This window comes from Miniopterus schreibersii, assembly GCF_964146895.1.
Source record: "Miniopterus schreibersii genome assembly, chromosome: 6".
Classification (NCBI taxonomy): domain Eukaryota; kingdom Metazoa; phylum Chordata; class Mammalia; order Chiroptera; family Miniopteridae; genus Miniopterus; species Miniopterus schreibersii.
The window spans coordinates 72,801,963-72,825,572 of NC_138107.1; positions in this window are offsets into that span (position 1 = coordinate 72,801,963).

Here is a 23,610-nt window from a genome sequence, read left to right on the forward strand (position 1 = left end):
GATTAATCCCCCCTCCCCCTTCCCTCTAATATTTGTCTGACTGCTCTACGGTTCTATGTCTCTGTATCTATCTTGTTCATTGGTTTATTTAGTTCATTCGATTCTGCATGAGTAAGATCATATGGTACTTGTCTTTCTCTGACTGTGAGCCCATACTTTATTATTTTTTTAATGTTTTTATTGATTTCAGAGAGAGAAATGGAGAGGGGGAGAGAGAGAGACACCAATGATGAGAGAATCATTAATTGGTTGCCTCTTGCACACCCCATCCTGGAGATCGAGCCCACAGCCCGGGCATGTGCCCTGACCCAGAATCGAATCGCCATGTCCTGGATCCTAGGTCGATGCTCAACCGCTTTGGAGCCCACACTTTAAATCACTGTTATGGAGTGCAATCTCAAGTACACATACGTTTGGATGCAAAGAGTAAACATTCCAACCAGGCAATCCTAGCATTAGAATAGGCATACACGGTGGGGCAAAAGTAGCTTACAGTTGTTCGTATGGAAAATAATACATACTTAATAAATAATAATACAAGAATAAACTTTCGCATATTCACAACTGTAAACCTACTTTTGCCACACCCACCCTGTGTATCACTCAGGGAGTGGCCCCCCAGCCTGATGTCATAAAGTGAATTGAGTGCCTTTATCACACGGAACTTTTTGTCTTTTGCTTATCATCCCTGTGCTTAGAGTTGGAATTTATCTCCTGGCTTCCTCAACTTCCATAAACAAAACCCTGTAACTTCAGTGTTTTCTCCAACAGGAGAACATCTAAGCAGAAACAGACAGCCGCCCATTAGACTGTCCTGCCTCCCTGAGATTCCTTTCTTCTTAAGATATCTGGCTGTTAGATGCTGCTTCCTCCACTGTAGCCTCAGGTTTTTACTTTACATTTCACACTATGTGAAAAGTGCACAGTGAACTCATATTATAGCAAGCATAAGACCAACCACTGTTTATGGAACACTATTAGAATTATTTGCATTTGTGCTGAGCATTTGTCATACATTGATGCATTTCATCTTGAATAGAAGTTGTTGTTTTGATTTTTCCAGATAAAAAAGGAGGTCCAGGAACATCAATGACATTGTCCAAGATTACTGAGCTGAGAAGTGGTACAACTGGGTACAAATGGCTTTGCTTTAATTCAATGCCTGTGTCCTTAATTTTTACACTTGAACTTTCTCTTCCTAAACTTCCCAAGGAATTACACCCTAAAACAAATTTATTCAAAATTAAATTGAACATGTTTTATGGGCCAAGTACTGTGCTAAGAATATATCAGTATCACTCTTTTTGAGTTTAGAGCTTTCTAGGGGAGAAGCACATAAAACAAGTAATTTAAAATGTGAAGTGGTTAGACAGGGTTAGGGCCGGTAGGGGAGATAAAGGCAGGGAAACTATTCCAGGATAGAAAGAACTGACATACAATGCAGCTGGCCAAAGGAAATGGAGGGGGCTGAAGGAGAGAGGAGAGAAGCATCTCAGATGGACCATAGGTACAAAGAAACTTAGAGAAATGACATTTCAAGAGACTATTTTTTAGCATGTTCCACCATTTACTAGTTCAGCTTTTTTTGGAAAACAAAGATAAAATAGTACATACTAAAAACACATACCACATTTTCTCCTTATGGCTTTAGCTGACTCCCAATCAACCAAAAAAAACCAAACAAAAAATAAAAAATCAAAATCAAAATCAAAATCCAACAACTCAACCTGACCACATTCACAGAAAATGACAAGAATATACTATACAACAAAAGGAGGTGTCATCTGCTCCTTGTCCAAGGATTTCTCCTCCATTTCTCATACTAGGCTAGTAACCATCATTGAGCATGATGTGTGCCAAATAAAAACATAATTTCAACATATGTCAGATCTCATCAGAGATTGTAAAATAGTAGGAACCTGAACTTTTCCAGCAATATTTTCCTCTAAGTAATGGATATGTTCAGAGTTGGATCACAGAATGAGAGGGGATAGCATAGTGAGCAAAGTCTGCAGATAAGCAGAGGCCAGTTCATGTGGTACCATGTAAATCATAATAAGGATCTTCTTTTCTAAAAATCAATTGAAGAAAATCACCACTTGGCAACCTCCTGATGTGATGCACCAAGGTCACTTTTGTGCTGTTCCTGCTAAAAATGTGTAACCTGAATCTAACATGAGAAAACATCAGACAAAACCAAATTGGGGGGTATTCTACAAAATAAGTGACCTATACTGTTTGAAAACATCAAGATCATGAGAGTCAAAAAAGACTAAAGAACTGTACAATGTTTAAGTTGATTAAAGACAGAGGACAACTAAGTGCAGATCGTGATTCTGGATTGGATCCATGATCATACACGGTGACTGTATAAAAGAATGTGCTTGTTTTTAAGAAATAGCTGAAAGTATGTAGGGGCAAAGGTTTATTATTCTGAAAATAATCAGAAAAATTATACATACACATATACACAGAGAAACAAAATGTGATAAAGTATTAACTTAGGGAGTCTGAAAGTATAGAGAAATTCTTTCTAATACTTGTGTGATTTTTTTATGTCTAAAAGTTTTTTTAAAATACATCTTTATTGATTTCAGAGAGAGGAAAGGAGAGGGAGAGAGAGAGATAGAAACATTAATGATGAGAGAGTCATTGATTGGCTAGCCCACAACCCGGGATGTGCCCTGACCGGGAATCAAACCCCAATCACCTGGATCCTAAGTTGATGCTCAACCACAGAGCCACGCCCAGCTGAGCTAAAATTATTTATTTTAAACTAATTTTTTTTAAAACAAAAAAAGTAACTGGAAGATTCTTGGAAGCTCAAATAATAAAAAAGACTTTAGTGAAGAACAACAGGAAGACAAATACTAAGGATACAGAGATATTCGAAATGGCACATGCAAGATAAAACCTTTTCATTCATTTCTCCTCCACATGGAGGAGGCTGTCTTTAACACCACTATTCCGGAAGACCCGTTAGCTATAGATTGTTAACAATCTAGATTGGAAGAAAAGTCATGGCACAGCTTATATCTATTTTACTTCCTGTCTAAGGCCTAGTATCTCTATTCTAGTTTTCTGCGTGTAGATTTTTTTCCCCTCTAGGTACTCTTTACACAAAGTATCTTCACGCCATCTCCTTTTCACAGGACTGAGTTGTCCTTGAAAGTTTTTACAAGATAAACTAATCAGAATGCAATAACATAACTCCAATATCTAAGAGCAATGTACAATAGATCCACATTTTACATTGGGGCTAAAATTGAACTTGCATACATAATAGCCAAAACTATCTTAGAGAAATTTTTAAATATCCCATGAAGTAGGGGAATCATTGATTTGTATAGTTATTCTTATGCATCGTAAATTTTGACAACCCCTGCTCTGAACTAAAGGAACAAAATAAAAATTTACATGTGAATGTCTAAGCAGTTAAATGATTCTGCTTTTAAGATCATCATATCCTGAGCACCTGAGGTAGGGCAGGGGTGAGAGAAGAATTTTAAGTAATTTTACTTGCTGTAGAGTTTATTCCATTTGATTTAATGTTAAGCCTCTAAAAACATAATATAGCTACATATTGTTTATTATCAGGATTAAACAAGAGTAAAGCAAATAAATTCTACTTACAGCCAAAATACAGGAACTGGTATCACAGTCGGCCTCCCACCATAAATAACTATAAAACAGGAGGGGGGGATTATGAAATCACTGCTTTTAGACATTGAACAAAAGGCAGCACAAGACTGTGATTCCTGAAAGAAGGGCAAAAAATGAGATGGGCCCTGCAATTGTACCAGCTTTCTACCTAACGTCACTTTGTAGACTGTAGCTCGGGAGAGAATCCAAACAGAGCACAGCAGTCTCCCTGAGCTGAGGGGACAGAGGTCAGAATCCAGAGCCAGTGAGTGTCTGGAATTGGTATGGCAAGGTTTTGGAGGTAAGTGGGCTGTGCAAAGGAGTTCCAGAAATCTGCAGGGAGATTCCTTGAATCCTTGGCTGAATAGTAAACAGTATATATGCAGGGTGAAAATACCCGAAGTGGGACAAAGAATATTATAATACTAGGAAAGAACCGAAGAGCTGAAATTTGAATTCCCAGAACTAGACAGAACAGGAGGATGTTTGTTTTCTGACCTGCAAAAGTGAAAAAACCTTCTGAACAATGCAGATTTAGTAGAAACTCCAGAAAGCCCATACCTTAGAAGAAGGGCTTATCCAGTCTACAGCAAAGGTTATTCTTGACCTACCTTACCTAAGGCTTGAATGAATCAAGTTTTACTGCAAGTAAATTAACTGCTTATGGGGGCGGGAAACTCTAATAAGGAAGACAATAAAGTCCTGACAGTCAGCAATAAAGCATTTATAACATCCAGACTATCATTTTAAAAAGTACTACACATGAGAAGAAACAGAAAAATGTGACCCATGGCCAGAATAAAAAATATTCAATAAAACAGACCTCAAAATGACACAAATGATGAGATTAGAAGGCCATGTCTTTACAAGAGCAGTTATAAAAATACTCAATGATTTAAAGAAAAAAAGAAGAAAAAGAAAGAAAAATAAGAAATCTCAACAGGGAAATGAAAACTATAAAGGAAAAAGTAGAGATAAATACAATATTAAAAATTAAAAACTCACTGAATGAAATCTATAAGCAGACTTGATAGTGCAGAGGAAACTATCAGTAAATTTGAAGAGAGAGACAATGGAAATTATCCAAATGGAAGTATAGGAAAAAAAATAATAGTTGCATTTCAGTAATTTATGACATAATTTCAAGTAGATCCAAGAAGCCCAAAAAATCCCAAATTCAACTGTTTGTCAGGCTAAACTATCTGCTACCAGTCTGAATTTCTAACTTAGCAATAAAGTTTAGTTGCAGAAAGCTAAGCGAAGCTGGGGGAATTATGTAGCATTAATCCTTATCAGTGGGACAGCTTTTATGCATGGTAAGATTCCTCTTGCTGTGGTTGTGTATTTGACATCCAAAAGCCAATTCAGAGGCCAGCTTCCTGTGCTGCTGCTTCCTTAGCCTGCAACCAAGGATCACTGGTTCAGGAGGGACTCTTAGAGCTGTCTGGCCTCATCACTAATGCTGCCCCCAGGGGCCCATAATGTCTGCTGAGTGACTTTGTCATTCTTAATCAATGAATGAATCAGTGCCTAGGACAATAAACAAAAACTGGAATGCTTCAATAAGAGAGAGAGAAATAAATAAAACAAACAAAAAATTTTAGAAGAACAAAGGCAAGTAAAGGAAAACACAAAGCAATAAAAAACAAAGAGAAAGAAGATGAGAAAAATATACACACACACACATACACACACATGCATTGTGAAGTTCATAACCTCCCTTTAATCTCTATCATTACAGGATGCCTTTGAATAGTTTCATTGAATTTTCTTTAAAGCGGATGCCTTTGAATAGTTTCATTGAATCTTCTTTAAAGCACATAACTGTTATCCATACTGAAATAATTTGTCTTTAAAAAAATACCTCCTGGTGCGGGGAGGACTCGCCTAAGGAGCAACCACCTCTGCCAGCTCTTCTGCCTGGGAGGAAGCTGCCCCTCCACCTCTCGCCCCGGATTTCAGGCAGGTTCTGAAATGATCCATCTATATCCTAACCAATCCAGAATGGCACTCATCTTCTACATAGACGAGTTATCTGTGTTTGAATCTCGCTGGCAAAGAACCCTTTCACAGTCAGAGGATACAGAGGACCACACAGAGAGTGATAGATGCTGAGAGAATAACTCGCGGAATCCCAACTTTCCGTCCCTCATTCTTGATGTTGACTTTGAGCGTCAGTGCAGCCTGGATCCAGCACGTCAACGTGCCAAACCCAAAGGTCAAGGAGGTTCGGACATTATGGATTTCTTCATCGTTCGTGAGCTAAGGGATGAACAGATATGAACACGTGGAGGCCCATTCAGAAAAGACATAAAAGCCAATGGAATATGTGAGGGAGAAAAAAAATAGGTTAAGTGATATCCCAACAATGAAATTATGAATTTTAGAAAGATTAGAGTCCTTCATCTCCACTGGCTCCTTGTTTCAGTTCTCAGTTGGTTTGAACTCAGAGGGGAAGAAGGGAAAGAGATAGTACCCCTAAACCTCAAAACATTTGTTTAGAAAAACCATACAAAGCATGGTAATCTACTCCTTGAATTTATTTTCCAGAAAAGCTTTGTGGAAAAGTAAAAGAAAAAAGCAGGAGAGTAACACCTCAAAAAAAGAGAAATGTCAGAGTTTCTACAAACATATACCCCAAACTTTGTTTTCTAGACTAAGCAATGAGACCTGGCATCTGGCTGTGTAGTTACTGACTGAGAAGGACCAGTTCTAAACAGGCCAATATTTCAGTGGCATAGACAACTAATAACACTTGGGCTGTTCATTACTCCTACAAAACAGGCCTGTCCATATAGTGTGACCACTTCATTGTTAATGGGATTTTATTTTGCTTTCCTATTATAGTAAAGCTGCCACCCAGGAGCTTTTGCCATATCTGTAGACCCATTAAAGGACAACAGTGTTTGAAGACTCCTGATCACTGCATTTATGGAGTTAATGGGTTAAAGGAGACTCATTTGGGTTATTTCAATCGGGTGTTAGAGATGTAGACTCCTCAAATCATTACCCACTAACATAAAAAATTTAAAAAAACACACAAAACCCTCCTTTTTTTTAAAGTGTTTTCATTCAGAAATTTCTCTTAGTGACACACATCTTTCTGCAAAGGATCAAGTTTCTTAATAATCATGATTAAGAATTTATTTATTGTCCTAGCAAGTTTTTCTCAGTGGTTAGAGCATGGGCCAGTGGACTGAAGGGTCCCAGGTTCGATTCCAGCCAAGGGCATGTACCTCTAGTAGAGGAGGCAACCAATCAGTGAGTCTCTCTCACATCAATATTCCTCTCTCTCCCTCTCCCACTTCCTCCCTTCCTTCCACTCTCTGAAAAGTAATGGAAAAAATATCCTCGGGTGAGAATTAAAAAAAAAAGAATTTATTTATTTATTTTCCCTTTTCTTGAATTTGTTAGGGTGACACTGATTATCAAAATTATACAGATATCAAGTACACAATTCCACAACACATCATCTGTGCACTGTATTGTGTGTTCACCAATCCAAGTCAATTCTTCATCCATCACCATTTGTCCCCCCTATGCCCTCTGTTTGGATTATATTTACAAATTGATTTAAAATTTTATCTAGCATTTTTTAGGTCTGTTTCTCCAATAATTAAATACAAAATTAATGTTTATTTCTAAATCAAAAAAACTACCACAGGTAAAATACATAATTTTTAAAATGTTAATTCTTAAAAGATAGTATTTTGTGACCTTATGAAAATTGTGTTTATTCCATTCCTTTTTGTTTTTACTTTTAATTATACTTGACATACAATATTATATTTGTTTCAGATGTACAATATAGTGATTAGACATTTCTTTACCTTAAAAAGCCATCTGACCACGATAAGTCTATAACCGTCTAACACTATGCAGTTATTACGATATTATTGACTATATTCCCTATGCTGTACATTACATCCCCATGACATATTTTATAACTGGCAGTTCATCCTTAATTCCTTTTACCTTTTCTGCCCATCCTCTCCCTCTCCCCCTGCAACCATCAGTTTTTTCCTGTATCTGTGAGTTTGTTTCTGTTTTGTTTCTTGTTTGTTTTGTTTTTCAGATTCCACGTGTAAATGAAATCATATGGTTTTTGTCTTTCTCGGACTTATTTAACTTAACTTAATACCCTCTAAACCTATCCATATTGTCACAAATGGAAAGATTTAATTCTTTTTATGACTGAGTAGTATTCTTTATCAGTTCTTCTATTGATGGACACATAGTTTACTTCCATATCTTGACTATTGTAAATAATCCTGCAATGAACATGGGGTACATGTATCTTTTTAAATTAATATTTTTGTTTTCTTTGGATAAATACTCAAAAGTGGAATTGCTGCATTATTACTGGAGCTCTACTTTTAATTTTTTGAGGAATCTCCATACTATGTTTTTTTTTTAATTTTTAAATTTTATTTTTGTTTAAAATATTACAGATGTCCCTTTTTCTCCCCAATGACCCGTTCCACCCCATCCCTTCCCCCTCTTCAGTCCCTCTCCCCACCATTGTCCATGTTCTCGGGTTGGGTATATATGCATATAAATTCTTTGGTTACTCTCTCCCCCTCCACCCACCCGCCCTCCTCCATCCCTCTGACATTCGTCAGTCTGATCTATGCTTCCATGTCTTTGAATCTATTCTGTTCATCATTTTATTTTATTAAGTTCTTTAGATTCCACGTATAAGCGAGATCGTGTGATGTTTGTCTTTCGCTGCCTGGCTTATTTCACTTAGCATAATTTTCTCCAGGTTCATCCATACTGTCCCAAAGGATAGGAGATTCTTCTTCTTTACAGCTGCATAGTATTCCATGGTGTAAATGTCCCACAGCTTTTTTATCTACTCATCTACTGATGGGCACTTGGGCCATTTCCAGATCTTAGCTGTTGTAAATTGTGCTGCTATGAACAGCGGGGTGCATATATTCTTTCTGATGAATGTTTCAGGATTCTTAGGATACATTCCTAGGAGTGGAATCACTGGGTCAAACGGCAGCTCCATTTTTAAGTTTTTTAGGAACTTCCATACTGTTTTCCATAGTGGTTGCACCAGTCTGCATTCCCACCATCAGTGTTCTAGGGTGCCCTTTTCTCCACACCCTCGCCAGCACATGTCATTTATTGATTTGTTGATGGCAGCCATTCTGACAGGTCTGAAGTGATACCTCATTGTGGTTTTAATTTGCATCTCTCTGATAATTAGCAACGTTGAGCATTTTCTCACGTGTCTCTTGGCCATCTGTATGTCCTCTTTGGAGAAGTGTCTGTTCAGTTCCTTTGCCCGTTTCTTAATTGGGTTGTTTGTCTTCCTCTTGCTGAGTAATATGAGTTCTTTGTACACTTTGGAAATTAGCCCCTTATCAGATACATCCTTGGCAAATATGTTTTCCCAGACCGTGGGGTTCCTTTGTGTTTTGAGGCTGTTTTCTCTTGCTGTGCAGGAGCTTTTTAGTTTGATGTAGTCTCATATGTTTATTTTTTCTTTCGTTTCTCTTGCCCTAGGAGATGTATCAGTGAAAATTCCACTACATGGGATGTCTGTGACTTTCCTGCCTGTTTTCTTCCAGGATTTTTATGCTTTAAAAGACATTTAAGTCTTTTATCCATTTTGAGTTTATTTTTGTGTATGGTGAAAGTTGGTGGTCTAGTTTCATTTTTTTGCATGTATCTGTCCAGTTTTCCCAGCACCACTTATTGAAGAGACTGTCTTTACTCCATTGGATGCTCTTGCCTCCTTTGTCAAATAATAACTGACCATTATGGCGTGGGTCTATTTCTGGGGTCTCTGTTATGTTCCATTGATCTATATGCCTGTTGTTTTACCAATACCAGGCCATTTAGATTACAATGGCTTTGTAATACAGTTTGAAATCTGGTAATGTGATCCCTCCCACTCTATTCTTTTTTCTCAAGATGGCTGCAGCTATTCGGGGTCTTTTTTGGTTCCATATAAATTTTCAAAATGTTTGTTCTAGGTCTGTGAAATATGCTGTTGGTATTTTAATAGGAATTGCATTGAATTTATAAATTGCTTTGGGTAGTATGGACATTTTAATGATATTAATTCTTCCAATCCATGAGCATGGCATACTCTTGCACTTGTTTAAATCTTCCTCTATTTCTTTTTTCAGTGTTACATAGTTTTCCGAGTACAGGTCTTTTACATCCTTGGTTAAGTTTATTCCTAGGTATCTTATTTTTTTAGTTGCAATGGTAAATGGTATTGTTTTTTTAGTTTCTCTCTCTGAAAGTTCATTGTTAGTGTATATGAATGCCATTGATTTCTGGATGTTGATTTTGTATCCAGCTACCTTGCCAAATTCATTTATCAAATCTAGTAGTACTTTGATGGAGTCTTTAGGGTTTTCTATGTACAGTATCATGTCATCTGCAAATAATGACAGTTTTACTTCCTCTTTTCCAGTCTGGATACCTTTTATGTTTTCTTCCTGTCTGATGGCTATGGCAAGGACTTCCAGTACTATGTTGAATAAGAGTTGCGAACATGGACAACCCTGTCTTTTCCTGTTTCTAATGGAAATGGTTTTAGTTTCTTGCCCATTGAGTATGATGGCTGTAGGTCTGTCTTATGTGGCTTTTATTATGTTGAGGTATGATCCCTCTATTCCCACTTTGCTGAGAGTTTTTATCAGAAATGGGTGCTGGATTTTGTCGAATGCTTTTTCTGCATCTATTGATATGATCATGTGATTTTTGTCCTTCATTTTGTGTATGTGATGTATCACAGTTATTGATTTGCGGATGTTGTACCAGCCTTGCATCCCCGGAATAAATCCCACTTGGTCATGATGTATGATCTTTTTAATGTATTGCTGGATCGGGTTTGCTAGTATTTTAGTGAGGATTTTAGCATCTATGTTCATCAGGGATATTGGCCTGTAATTTTCTTTCTTTGTAGTGTCTTTATCTGGTTTTGCGATTAGGATGATCCTGGCCTCATAAAAAGAGTTTGGGAGTTTTCCCTCCTCTTGAATTTTCTGGAATATTTTGAATAAAATAGTTATTAATTCTTCTTTGAATGTTTGGTAAAGTCACCTGTAAATCCATCTGGTCCAAGACTTTTGTTTGCTGAGAGTTTTTTGATTACTGCTTCAATTTCATTAGTTGTTATCGGCCTATTCAGGTTTTCCGCCTCTTCTTGATTCAGCTTTGGAAGGTTGTATGCTTCTAGGAATTTGTCCATTTCCTCCATGTTGTCCAATTTGTTGGCATATAGTTGCTCATAGTATTTTCTTACAATCCTTTGTATTTCTGTTGGGTCAGTTGTTATATTGCCTCTTTCATTTCTGATTTTATTTGGGTCCTCTCTCTTTGTTTCTTAGTGAGTCTGGCTAAAGGTGCATCAATCTTACTTATCTTTTCAAAGAACCAGCTCTTGGTTTCATTGATTTTTTGTATTTTTTTAGTGTCTATGTCATTAATTTCTGCTCTGATTTTTATTATTTCCTTCCTTCTACTTCCTCGGGGCTTTTCTTGCTGTTCTTGTTCTAGTTCCTTTAGTTGTTGTGTTAGATGGTTCATTAGATCTTTTTCTTGTTTCTTGAGATAGGCCTGTAATGCTATGAATTTTCCTCTCAGGACTGCTTTTGCCGTGTCCCATAGATTTTGGGTTGTTGTCAGTTCATTTTCACTACTTTTCATTAAGGGTTTGATTTCTTCCTTGGTCTCATTGGTAACCCATTCATTGTTTAATAACATGCTATTTAGCCTCCATGTGTTTGAATATTTTTGAGTTTTTTTATAGTGGTTGATTTCTAGTTTCATGGCATTGTGATCTGAGAAGATGCTTGATATGATTTCAGTCTTCTTACATTTGTAGAGACTTGCCTTGTTCCCTAACATGTGGTCTGTTTTTGAGAATGTTCCATGTGCACTTGAGAAGAATGTGTATTCTGCTGCTTTGGGGTAAAATGTTTTGTAAATGTCAATTAGATCCATTAGATCTAGTGAGTCATTTAAGGTCCGTGTTTCCCTGTTGATTTTTTTGTCTTGATGATCTGTCCAATGCTTACAGTGGGGTGTTAAAGTCCCCCACTATGATTGTGTTGCTGTCAATCTCCCCCTTAAAGTCCCCCAAGAAATTTTTAATATATTTAGGTGCTCCTATATTGGGTGCATAAATGTTTATAAGGGTTATTTCCCCCTCTTGGATTGATCCCTTTAGTATTATGTAGTGACCATCTTTGTCTCCTGTTATGGTCTTTATTTTGAAGTCTATTTTTTCAGAAATAAGAATTGCTACTCCAGCTTTCTTTTCCTTTCCATTTGCATGAATATTTTACTCCATCCCTTCACTTTTAGCCTGTGTGAGTCTTTTGCTCTCAGGTGGGTCTCTTGTAGACAGTATATATTTGTGTCCTGTTTTCTTATCCATTCAGCTACCCTATGTCTTTTGATTGGACCATTTATTCCATTTACATTTAAGGTTACTATTGATATAAACTTATTTAATGCCATTTTTCCCCTTTATGCTGATGTACCTTTCTCTCACTATTTCTTCTTTTTCTTAAAGCAGTCCTTTTAGCATTTCTTGCAATGCTGGTTTGGTGGTACTGAACTCCTTTAGCCTTTTTTTGTCTGGGAAGCTCTTTATTTCACCTTCAGTTTTAAATGATAACCTTGCTGGATAAAGCAATCTTGGTTGCATGTTCTTGCTTTTCATTACTTGGAGAACTTCATGCCACTCCCTTTTGGCCTGAAGAGTCTCTTTTGAGAAATCAGCTGTCAGCCTTGTAGGTCACTGCTTGTCTCTCTCTTGCAGCCCTTAATATTTTCTTTTTGTCCTTGACATTTGCCATTTTAATTATGATGTGTCTTGGAGTGGGTCTCTTTGGGTCCCTCTTGTTTGGAACCCTCTTTGCTTCCTGAACTTGTGTGGCTTTCTCCCTCGCCAGCCTAGGGAAGTTTTCTATCATTATTTCCTCCACCAAGTTTTCTATCCCTTGCTGTCTTTTCTCCCCCTCTGGTAGTCCTATAACGCTAATGTTGTTTCACTTCATGTTATCCCAAAGCTCCCTTAGACTGTCCTCATGCTTTTTAAGTGTTTTCTTTTTGCTGCTCAGCTTGAGTGATTTTTTCTACTTTGTCTTCTAAGTCACTTATTCTATCCTCTGCTTCATTGAGCCTGCTTTTAATTCCATACTGTTTTCCATAGTGGTTGTGCCAGTTTACCCTCCCACTGACAGTGCACAAGGGCCCCCTTTTCTTCACATCCTCACCAACACTTATTCTTTGTTGTCTTTTTGATAGTAGCCATTCTGACAGGTGTAAAGTGATACTTCACTGTGGCTTTGATTCACATTTCCCTGATGATTAATGACATTGAGCATCTTTTCATGTGTCTGTTGGCCAACTATATGTATTCTTTGGACAAATATCTATTCAGGTTCTCTGACTACTGGGAGTTAATGATTTTGAGGGGACACAAACATTCAGTCCTTAATAGTCATGAAAATTTCTGTTTGGTTTAACTCCAAGATCAATAGGGCATTGCTTTATTCAATGAGAGTGAACCAACCTATGATTCTCAAGGCTTGGGTTCTCATCAGCAATGCAGGCCATTGGGTCAAACAGAAATTATTTCATGTTCAAGATGATATCTAAAAATAATACAAACTGAATATCAGAATCATCTATCAACAGAAGCTTACTTGTTAATAGGACTTATAAAAAGATATTTTAGTACCTTTTGTGCAATACCTATATACTAGGATTATTAAAGGATATGCAGGCTGGCTGGGCGTGGCTCAGTGGTTGAGCATTGACATAGGATCCAGGAGACTGCAGTTCAATTCCCTGTCACGGCACATGCCCTGGTTGTGGGCTCAATCCCCAGTCAGGGGCGTGCAGGAGGCAGCCAGCCGATCAATGACTCTCTCATCATTGATGTTTCTATCTCTCTCTCCTTCTCCCTTCCTCTCTCTGAAATCAATAAAAGATATATTTAAAAAATAGTAATTAAAAAAAGGTGGTATAATGATGTGATAGCAATAAATCATATTATTATAGACATACTTCACTCACTGTTCCACAGGAAGAGCAAAAAATGTAGCATTGTATAGAAAAATTAACATTTCCAAAAGGAAGTAGTGATTTGAAGCAATTTTATAGATATAACAAAAGAAAGCTTGTTAAGTGAGAAAAAATAGGTTTTGGCATGAATTAGCTTCCTAATTATTTCAACTTTTACTTTAGCTACAGAGTGCTGGCTTAGCTACCATAGGTTAGAATACTGAGGAACCATAAACCTCAGAACGTGAGAATTTGGATGTCCAAGCATGGAAGACAAAAACAAGCCTGAAAAATACTGTCCTTGGAAAAAGTAGAACTAAAAAGAGATGCTTTCCAAAGTTAAAATTTCAGTGGCTGAATAAGTACTTCATTTTCATGAAAATGATAACTTCTTAGAGTGGATACAAAAACAAAAAGCAACTGGGTACAGTTGGGTCACTGCCTGGTTTTTAGTGGAAAAGTTCTGATGATTTTCAACCCTGAGGCCAGTTGTCTTCAGGTTCTACAGAGAAAGGCCTTCTCAGTCCTGGTGGACCCTCACCCATTCATATGTGTGCATGTTCTATGTGTAGCTCTGCTCTGTACCTGAGCATTTTATACAGAGCCCCTGGGAAAGTGGGAACAAGAAAATATAAAAGGGAAGAGAAGGCAAACACTACCAGACAAGCAGAACTTCAGTCAAGGCATGTGGAGTGTACTCTACACGTCACATTGACACAGGCATGTGGGTTAACAGATGAGTTAGATGGGTAATTTAGGCATTGGAGAGACATAAATCATGAGGATAAAGTGGTTAAAGTTGAGTTTTAAAAAGTGAGATATTTGCTCAGTAATGAAATATTTTCTAATACGTAAGTGATATTAAGATTGATTTTTATTTTTTTTTACTAAAACCCATGATGAGACGTTTCCATAACTTGGATTCTAGTCTGATAAAACTTGAGTGACAGTGCTGATGTCTGGCTTTTTTTTTTTTTTAAACAAAGCTTCAGGTGGGTAGACCTGGAGAAATGAGAGCTGTAGAAAAGTCATTAGTTATTTGTTCAGCATGCAAATATCAGTTCTTGAAGTAAAAAATGAAGTTCTATACTGTAATTATTAACCAAATTATAAGTAATAAGAATATCATCATATGTGAAAGAGTCTCATCTTTCCTGACAGAATGTCATAAAAATAAATGAATCTAATAAAGTACGGTCTTAAAAAATGTTCACTAGCACTGCTAACATGTCATTTAACACAATCTATTTAAAATTTTAAAACAGTTAGCCTGACCATAGGAAAGTTACAAAGTTTATAAGAAACTCAATAGAAAAGATCAAACTCATAAAGCAAGGCAGACGCATTGCAGCCACCTCCACGGTGCTTGTCACATAACAGTTTCCCTATAAAGATTTGTTGACAAATTGACTGCTTTGCTTGAAGGCCATAATACTAGAGCATAAATTTTTTATGAGGTGCTTTCTAAATATCTTGCATTTATCTTCTAAATGTAACTTTTGCTATATTCTGGGACTGGCTCTCTCTCTTTATTGTGTTATAACTAACAGACACAACACTGAGTTACTAGCACCACTTTGCTTTTCTTTCTCTATTTTCTTGTAAATCTTTATGAGGAACAGCATGGGGACTGTAATGCTTACGGTTCACATCCTCTAAGCCCATCCTATGTTAAAAGAGGGTAGAGAAAGAGCAACAGGAAATTTCATGAAGTATCCCTCAGTTCAGAGACAGAACCTATGTTCAGAACTTTGCTGGGGATGAGAGAAAGGTCACAGCTATGGGAAACAGATCAGAAAGGTAAGAGATGAACAGATCTGTGTGAAGAAAGATACAAGACTTTGGGCTCTGGAGGCAGAGGGACATGGGTTAGGGTCCTGGCTCTACCACTTAACTTATATGAGCTTCAGTTTCTTCATTTATGAAGTGGAGCTGATAGTGAGTGAAGATTAGGGGCAATATGGTTACGTTCTAGGATATGGTAGGGGCTCAAAAATTTGCTATTATTATTCCAAAGAATTTTTGGTAATGTAAAAATATAATAATAAATATCACCCAGGAAATATAAAGGATTCTGGGTAGGTTATGGCCTAAGCACCAAAGCCTGTTCATGAACAAATTGCAACAGAGCCAAGGGAAGCTGGGAATGATTGATGTCTTGGGCTTTAAGGGAGTCCTGGGAAGCTGTTCTCCCACTGGGACCCTGTGGTTTGCGTTTCTAGGGCATCTTCCCACTAGAAGTGATAGCATAGGGAGGGTACAGTACAGAGGGCAGAGGCAGGCTCCTCCTCCTGCTGAGCTCTCTCCCAGTCCCATTATTTTTAGCTCTCTCCATCCCTGCACCCCCCACTGACATTCCAAAGCCCCTGAGTTTGCCTAAGGGACTCATGAAAGGTTCCCATTGCTGACACCCTGAATCCCTCCTTTGGCTGCCAACCATTCTCTGTGTCTCTAGAGTTGGAACAGTTGCAGTCTCCAACTAGATGATTACTTTAAACATGGAAATTAGGTTAGTTGCCCATTCTGCAGATTTAAGGTGGCCCCTTACTAATGGGTAAGGCCCACATTTCCACCTCCAGCAGATACATGTAAAATTTGCTCCACATCCAGACTGCTCTGGACCTGCTTTTTTATTCCCATGCTACACCATTCTCCTCTCATGGTGTGGAGCCGAGAGGATGGAGAGGGTTAGAGGGAATGAAGCTAGAGGGGTAGGTTAAAGTTGTATAGAATCTTGAAAACTAAACCAAGGAATTAGAATCTTACCATGTAAGCAGTAGAAGTTGGAGATAAAATATAGTTTTTAAGGAAAATTAATCTGATGGCAGAATGCAGAATTAACAGAAAGAGGAAGATAGTAAAAGCCTGAGTGACTGTCTAGGAGGATATTACATTAATGTAGGGGTGGGAGGATGGGAACTCAGCCTGGGAGGTAATATGGGAATTAAAAGACCTGATGGATATGAGCTAGGAAACAGTGGCACGACCCGGTGACTGATTGGAGTGGACAGTAAAAATAATAACTCTGATTTTTAAGATCGATAATAAGGAGAACTAGTTAAAACAAACAAACAAATAAGCAAACAACAACAAAATCCCCTTAGGTAACTAAGAAGTTGTAGTTAATAAATTATTTAATCTGAACCTAAATTTTATATTCTTCAATTTAAACTTACTCTTTTGTGTTAAATTCAGCTTAAACGTTGCTGTTTAAATCCCCACTAGCTGTTTACACTTTAGACTAAATGATTCTGATGTTACTGTTTTTCTCATCTCTCATACCCCAAATGCATATATGTATGTAAGCTTATTGATGGCAGAATTAGTATGCTTGTACTCTCTACAACCTCTCTATAAGGGGAAGCACAAAAAGGGATTCTGGAGATTTAAAAAAAAAATGTTTTCAATAAGATCTCTTCTTTGTTAAACTCTTATGATGTACCTATCTCTGTGCCAAGCTTCTCACATATATTATCTATGTAATGCCCATGACAACTCTGTTTGGCACTACTGTTATTCCATTTTATAGGCACTACTGTTATCCCATTTTACAGGGGAGAAGGCTGAGGCTTGCAGGAATATATGACTTCCTCAAGGTTAAAGAGCCAAAAATGGTGAAGCCAGTATGATATCTCCTATCTGTCCCCTACAGAGCCCATACTTTTAACCACTGTTCATAATGAGATATAATAATTGATTATCAATTCATTTGGAAACAAATCTTCTAACTGAGAGGAGAAGTGAGGAAAAGTTGGACATTCTCTTTCACATAATGACTTATTTTTTGCTATAATTTACTTGTCAACTGGGAATGTTGCTGTGGTCTTATTTCAGACTTGTATGTGAGGAAGATGATTAGCCCACATGAATGCACTAGAACATGGATGTAACATACTTCCTGTGAAAGAGGATTTGATGTGATTTAGGAAATCTTGAACCTTACCCAGTAATTTATTTTTTTAACCCAGATGTAAACATAAAGTAGTTTCAAGGTGTTAACTCACAAACAGAATGGTCAGTGTGCTATGGCATACCCCATAAAGAGGTCTGTATGAAACAGTGATTATATGCTCAATTAAAGAGAGAAGAGGCTTTAAGAAAAAAACACGTATATCAGAAACCAGAGTGTGTAGAGGTCACTAATTTAAAGACACCATCTCAAAAGTATGGTGATGGCTTTGGTTAATGATTTTTTATGTTATCATTAATCATCTCTTTATTTGGAAAAACCCACACAAGGAAATTGTTGGAAGAATAGCTATTCACATTTAATTTCTTCTAAAAGGCCTTTCCTAGTTTCAAACGCGTCTTTTCAAACCTGGCATTTGAAGTTGCTGCTACTTTGGAACAGCGTCAACAGCAGGCCTATGAGGATTCTAAGTGGCACTTAGTCTAGGGAGTAATGGGGAGCTGCAATGATTGCATAAGTAAACATCCCTCGGAGAGAATGAGAGATTTGCCTTAAAACTGCAGCTGTGAAAAGCTGGTGCTAAGTGGAAAAAGAGACTAGATGATAGAGAATGGGAATTAAGGTAGAAATAACTACCAAAGGCGACTACATGGCTGCAGTGGTGCTCAAGGTGAATATTCAAGTCTTTATGTGTGTAGCAAGTACCAATCTCAACCTGCAAAATAAAGTGAAGCTGATATAAATGTATTTTTTCTTTTCTGTCAAGTACCTTTTAATCTCTATTATGAGCTCTGAGAGGCATAAGGAACGTTCCAGATGCTATACCTAGAATCCTGCAGGAGCTTGTGGCGTATTGCTGGCCTCACACTCACCTGGGCAATCAGCATTCCACTTCCTACCTCATTTAGTGCACATTTTTTATGTTTATGTTTTGTTATTTGTTAACACTCTCTCATAAGCAACACACATTGAAGGAAAAGTTTATTTGATCCATTTGCAAGGCAATGTCTGTGTTCTTTTTGCTGGTCCTCTTTGCACTTTTAGTGGAACAAACAGTGCAATTTTTATCCCTTCTGTTTTTGGAGCAGCAGCTGTAAAAGTAATTAATGGTTAAAGAAACTCTAGCACGTCCTGCAGAAGGCCATTCTGCATTCAGCACACACTCTGGAACCAACACTGCTGCCCTTTCATGCTAACAAACCTCAAGAGAGCATGCTCGTTTGTGATGGTCAATCCTATCTATCAACTTGAGTGGGCATGGGTGCACAAATGTATGGTCAAACCTTATTCTGGGGGGTTTCTATGAGGGTATTTTTGGATGAGATTAACACTTAAATGGTAGACCGAGTAAAGCAGTTTGCCCTCCCTAAGGTGGGTGGGCCTCATCCAATCATTTGAAGGCCTGAGTAGAACAAAAAGACTCACTGTCCCCTGAGTAAGGGAGAATTCCTCCTGCCTGATGGCTTTCAAACTGGGATATCAGCTTTCTTCTTGCCTTTGAACTTGAACTGAAATGCTAGCTCATCTGCATCGTGAGCCTGCCAGTCTTCAGCTGGGAATCATACCATGAGATCTCCTGAGTCTCCACCTTGCTCACTCACTCCACAGATATTGGGACTTCCCCCCTCCATAATCACATGAACCTATTCCTTATAATAAGCCTCTTTATATATTTTTTCATTTATAGGAGAGAGAGAGAGAATGCTGGTGAATGCCAAAGGACACCTGTTCCAGTCTTGGAATCTCCTTAACACCCTGATTCATTTTGGCCACTGACACCCCAAAAAAATCCCTGAATCAGCAGGTGTTCTTGTACTATTCCAAATAATGACTCTGGAAGTTGATGATGACCTCTGACTTCCTATATGTAGAGAGTAAAGAAATGAGAGTAGCCACGAATATTATGAAAGGATGTGCATTTCCCCCTGATTATCTCTTCTCCTCCTTCTCAATCTCCATTTTTCTCTTTTTGTCTTTCTACCTTCCCTCCAATACAAGTGTGCAAAAAACACCCTTGTAGTTAGGCAGCTTCAGATATAATGAAGAAGCCTGCCATATGTGCTATCTGCATAGTTACCGGACCTGATGTGGGTTAAAACCAGATGAGCTGGCCTCCAGGACTGTCAAGGCTCTTGCCAGCCTGGACCTTGAGTACATTGTTTGGCCTTCAGGATTCTAAGTTTTCTGATATATAGAATATGGATAACAGTACCTGCCTGGTTTACATCACAGTGTCCTTGAGAGATAATGAATGTAGACATGCTTTGTAAATTGTGATGCTCAACACAACATAAGGAATGAAGGTAATGTAAATTTTGACAGAACAAGACTTTCCACTAACAGTGGTAAGAAAGGAGTCTACCCAGGATTTCTTTGTTCCATCTCATTGACTCGTCTGACAACATGGAGGGGCCAACTCTGGTGTTTTCCCTGGTGGACTGGGAGAACACACATTTGCCAAATATGGAAGGGAGGGTGAGCCTTCTGAACTCCCTCTCGTTTCTGCCCTGGAGTTGGACCAAGCCAGAGGGGGTTACTGAGCTAAGAAGAGCCAGGTTTACTTCATTCTGCCTCAGCTTTTGCTGCTGCTCCTCTGAAATGCTCAGCAAAGTGATGTTAAGTTGTTATGGCTGTTGCCCCACCCTTGGGAGAATGCCCAGGGGATGTGGACCGCCCCCAAGCAGCCCACAGGAAGCTGGACCAGAAAGTGCAGAGTCACTGTGCACCCAAGAGCCAGCACGTAGCTCTTTTCTCCACCACATACATTTTCAGCGGGCTCTCTTGTAAATGTCCACTTTTTGATATTTGAGAAATTTGAGAAACTGTTTTATTAGTCTTTTATTCACTATTGTAAGAAGGTAAGCTAACATTTATCCAATTGGAATTGGATAAAATTGGTAGCAATTAGGAATGAAATATAGACCCAGGACCTAAAATTATTCTGACTGTGGTCAAGTTAAAACATTAAAATATGAAAATAGTATTTAAGATATTTGTGAAGATTCCTTTTAGGTTTGTTTTTTCCCCTCTCTTACCCAGATTTAAGTATGAGAAGAATTAAAGAATTCTGTAAAAGCTGTAAAAAAAAAACACGCATCTGCTAAACTGGTAAAAACAGTATTTACTTCACAAAAATGTTTTAGTTTTTGTAACGTCTCAAAAACAGCAGTACTCAAATTTCTTGGTCTTAGAACCTCTTTACATTAATAAATTATTTAGGACCCCAAAGGACTTTTGTTTATGAGAATTATATCAATAAATATTTACTGCATTAAAATTAAACCTGAGAAGTTTTAAAAATGTTTATTTATTAATTCATTCAAAACTAACAAAAATAAACCCTTTCCCTTTCAACGTCAGAGCAATATCATCATGTGTCATCTAGCTACTGAAAACCTCAATTGTACATTCATGAGGGAATGAGCATGAGAAAGGCAAGTAATACCACAGTACTTGCTTTTTGATAACCACTTTGAGAACTTACAGTCTAAAATATTTTGATCTCCCTAAAAAAGTATCAAAAATCCAAATAAGGAACTACAAGGTATTGTTTTGATTTTTAAAGAAAGTTATTTTCATTAATCTGTAAGAGTATATTTGCATTGTTAAGATTGTAGGCAATGAACTTGAGTCCCCATCCTTCCACTTACTGAGTGAATGATGTTGGACAAGTTATTTCAGCTTCCCAGACTCAGTGTTCTCATCTGTAAAATAAAGATGGTAAAAATACCTACCCCTTCAAGTTGTGATAAACAGATTACTTTATACATATGCATTAATCATAATTCCTCAGAGAAATAGAACCAATAGAATGTACATATATATACACACATATATAATATTAATATATATGTATGTTGTATTATAAAAATATACTGTATATACTCATGTGTGTGTGTGTGTGTGTGTGTGTGTGTGTGTGTGTGTGTGTAGACAGACAGAGAGGGAGAGGAAGAGAGAAGTGAAAATTTATTTTATTTTATTTTAAGGAATTGGTTCACATGGTTATGGGGGCTGGAAAATCTACAGGGTGAACCAGCAAGCTGGAGCCCCAAGGAAGAGCTAGTGTTGCAGACCAAGTCCAAAGGCCATCTGATAGCTGGATTCCCTTTTATTCAAAGGAGGTCTGTCTTTTGTTTTAATCAGGCCTTGAATTGATTGGACGAGACCCAACCACATTATGGAGGGAAATCTGCTTTACTCAAAGTCCACAAATTTAAATGTTAATCTCATGCAAAAACACCCTCACAGAAACATCCAGAATAATGCACTTTGAATACTACCTGGCATGTGCACACACTCAACAAATGTTAGTTATTATGTATTGTTAGTATTGCATTGAATTTATTGTTTTTAAGTATTGTATGAAAAATCAACTGATACATAAAAATTTTATTTTTGTAAAGAAAAAACAAAACATATATATGAGACTTTATGTATGAGACTATACAGTGTATATATACATATTCAGCAGGTCCTCAAATAATGTTATCTTGTTCAGCATTGTTTCCTTATAATGAGATGCTGTAGGAACTTAACTCTTTTATATTATCAATTAGCCTGTGGTAAAATTGGTTTCCTTATATGATGTTTCACTTAAAGTCACAGAACCCATTAATGACATTAAGTGAGAACTTACTGTATATATAAAGATATATGTATATATATCTTTTAAAGTTTTGGAAGAAAGTAATAAAGTTTAACTTGACTTTTCATGCATAAAAAAATAGTGATATATTTTGTAAGTATATAAGAGGTTTCAGACAAATCAATGGAAAAATATATGTAGGCCAGAAATAGATCTTAATATATACTGATATGATATGCTAAAACTTGCTATCACAAATCATTGTGGAAATTGAGTCAATTATTCAGTAAACACCATTAATAAAAGTTGTTTAATTACTGTTTAAAAATCACTTTATATCATCACTTTACTCCAAATGCAAAATAAATTCCAATTGGATTTAAAAATAAAATGTAAGAAAGTGCACAAAAAAATACAAGAGATAATAGATAGATTTAGCCATAAAAATCTATAGATAAATATTTAATTTATCTCTGGGTAGAAGGACTGTCTTAGCTTAGATAGCAGTAAAGAATTTATAAAACATCAATATGTTGATTACATTAAAATCACAAATGTTTACGATAACTAATTAAGAAAGAATATCCACACAAATATAACACATAATGGTTAGTATATTTAAAATACAATGTGCTTGTACAAATTAATAAAAGCAATCTAAGACCCCAGTAGAAAAAAATGATAAAGGTGTTATACTGATCTCTGAGCATCCTTGGAGTCAGAAAGATGAAAGAAGTACAGGTTACTTAATATAATGGAAATTTACATAGGATTCCTGGGAATATGAAATTAAAATTATAATCAGCTAAATCTCCAGTCACCTGAATAGAATAGAGGGTTGACTTCCAATTATGAAAATTGATCAGTTAGAGAAGAAAGCCTCTTTGTTTATCCCATTTGTACTTCATAAAAACTGAACTTGACTAGATGGTTTGGTAACAGTGAATGGGGCTGAAGAAGTCAATTTGTGGGAGTACGTTTTAAAGAAGATTTGTAACATCGCTAAATAAAAAGTAGATATTTTCTAGGCTTTTCTGTTGTTCTAACTTATGTGCAATGGCTTGTTTAAAATGTTTCAGCCCTAATTCTCCTTCCCCTTGCTTTTGGTGAGAGTTATAGTCTTATCAGCTGTGGTCCTTTTGAGGACCGTGACTCCATGACTGATGAGGGCTCTGCCTCTCACAAGTGCAGCGCACACCCCTATGTCTCAACATCACACATAACAATTGTCTTGAAGGATTAATGGGCACTTTTTAAAAAGGTATTTCAAGAGGGAGCCAAATTCCTGTTGCTCCCTTTCCCCTACCCTTTGCAGAAGAAGAATTGCACAGGTTGACTCTTTTATCTCTGGTTGCCCCAGACCAGGGTAAAAAGTCTGGCTCAACTCATGGAGTTTGGCTTAGGCAGCTGGGAAAAAGAGCCA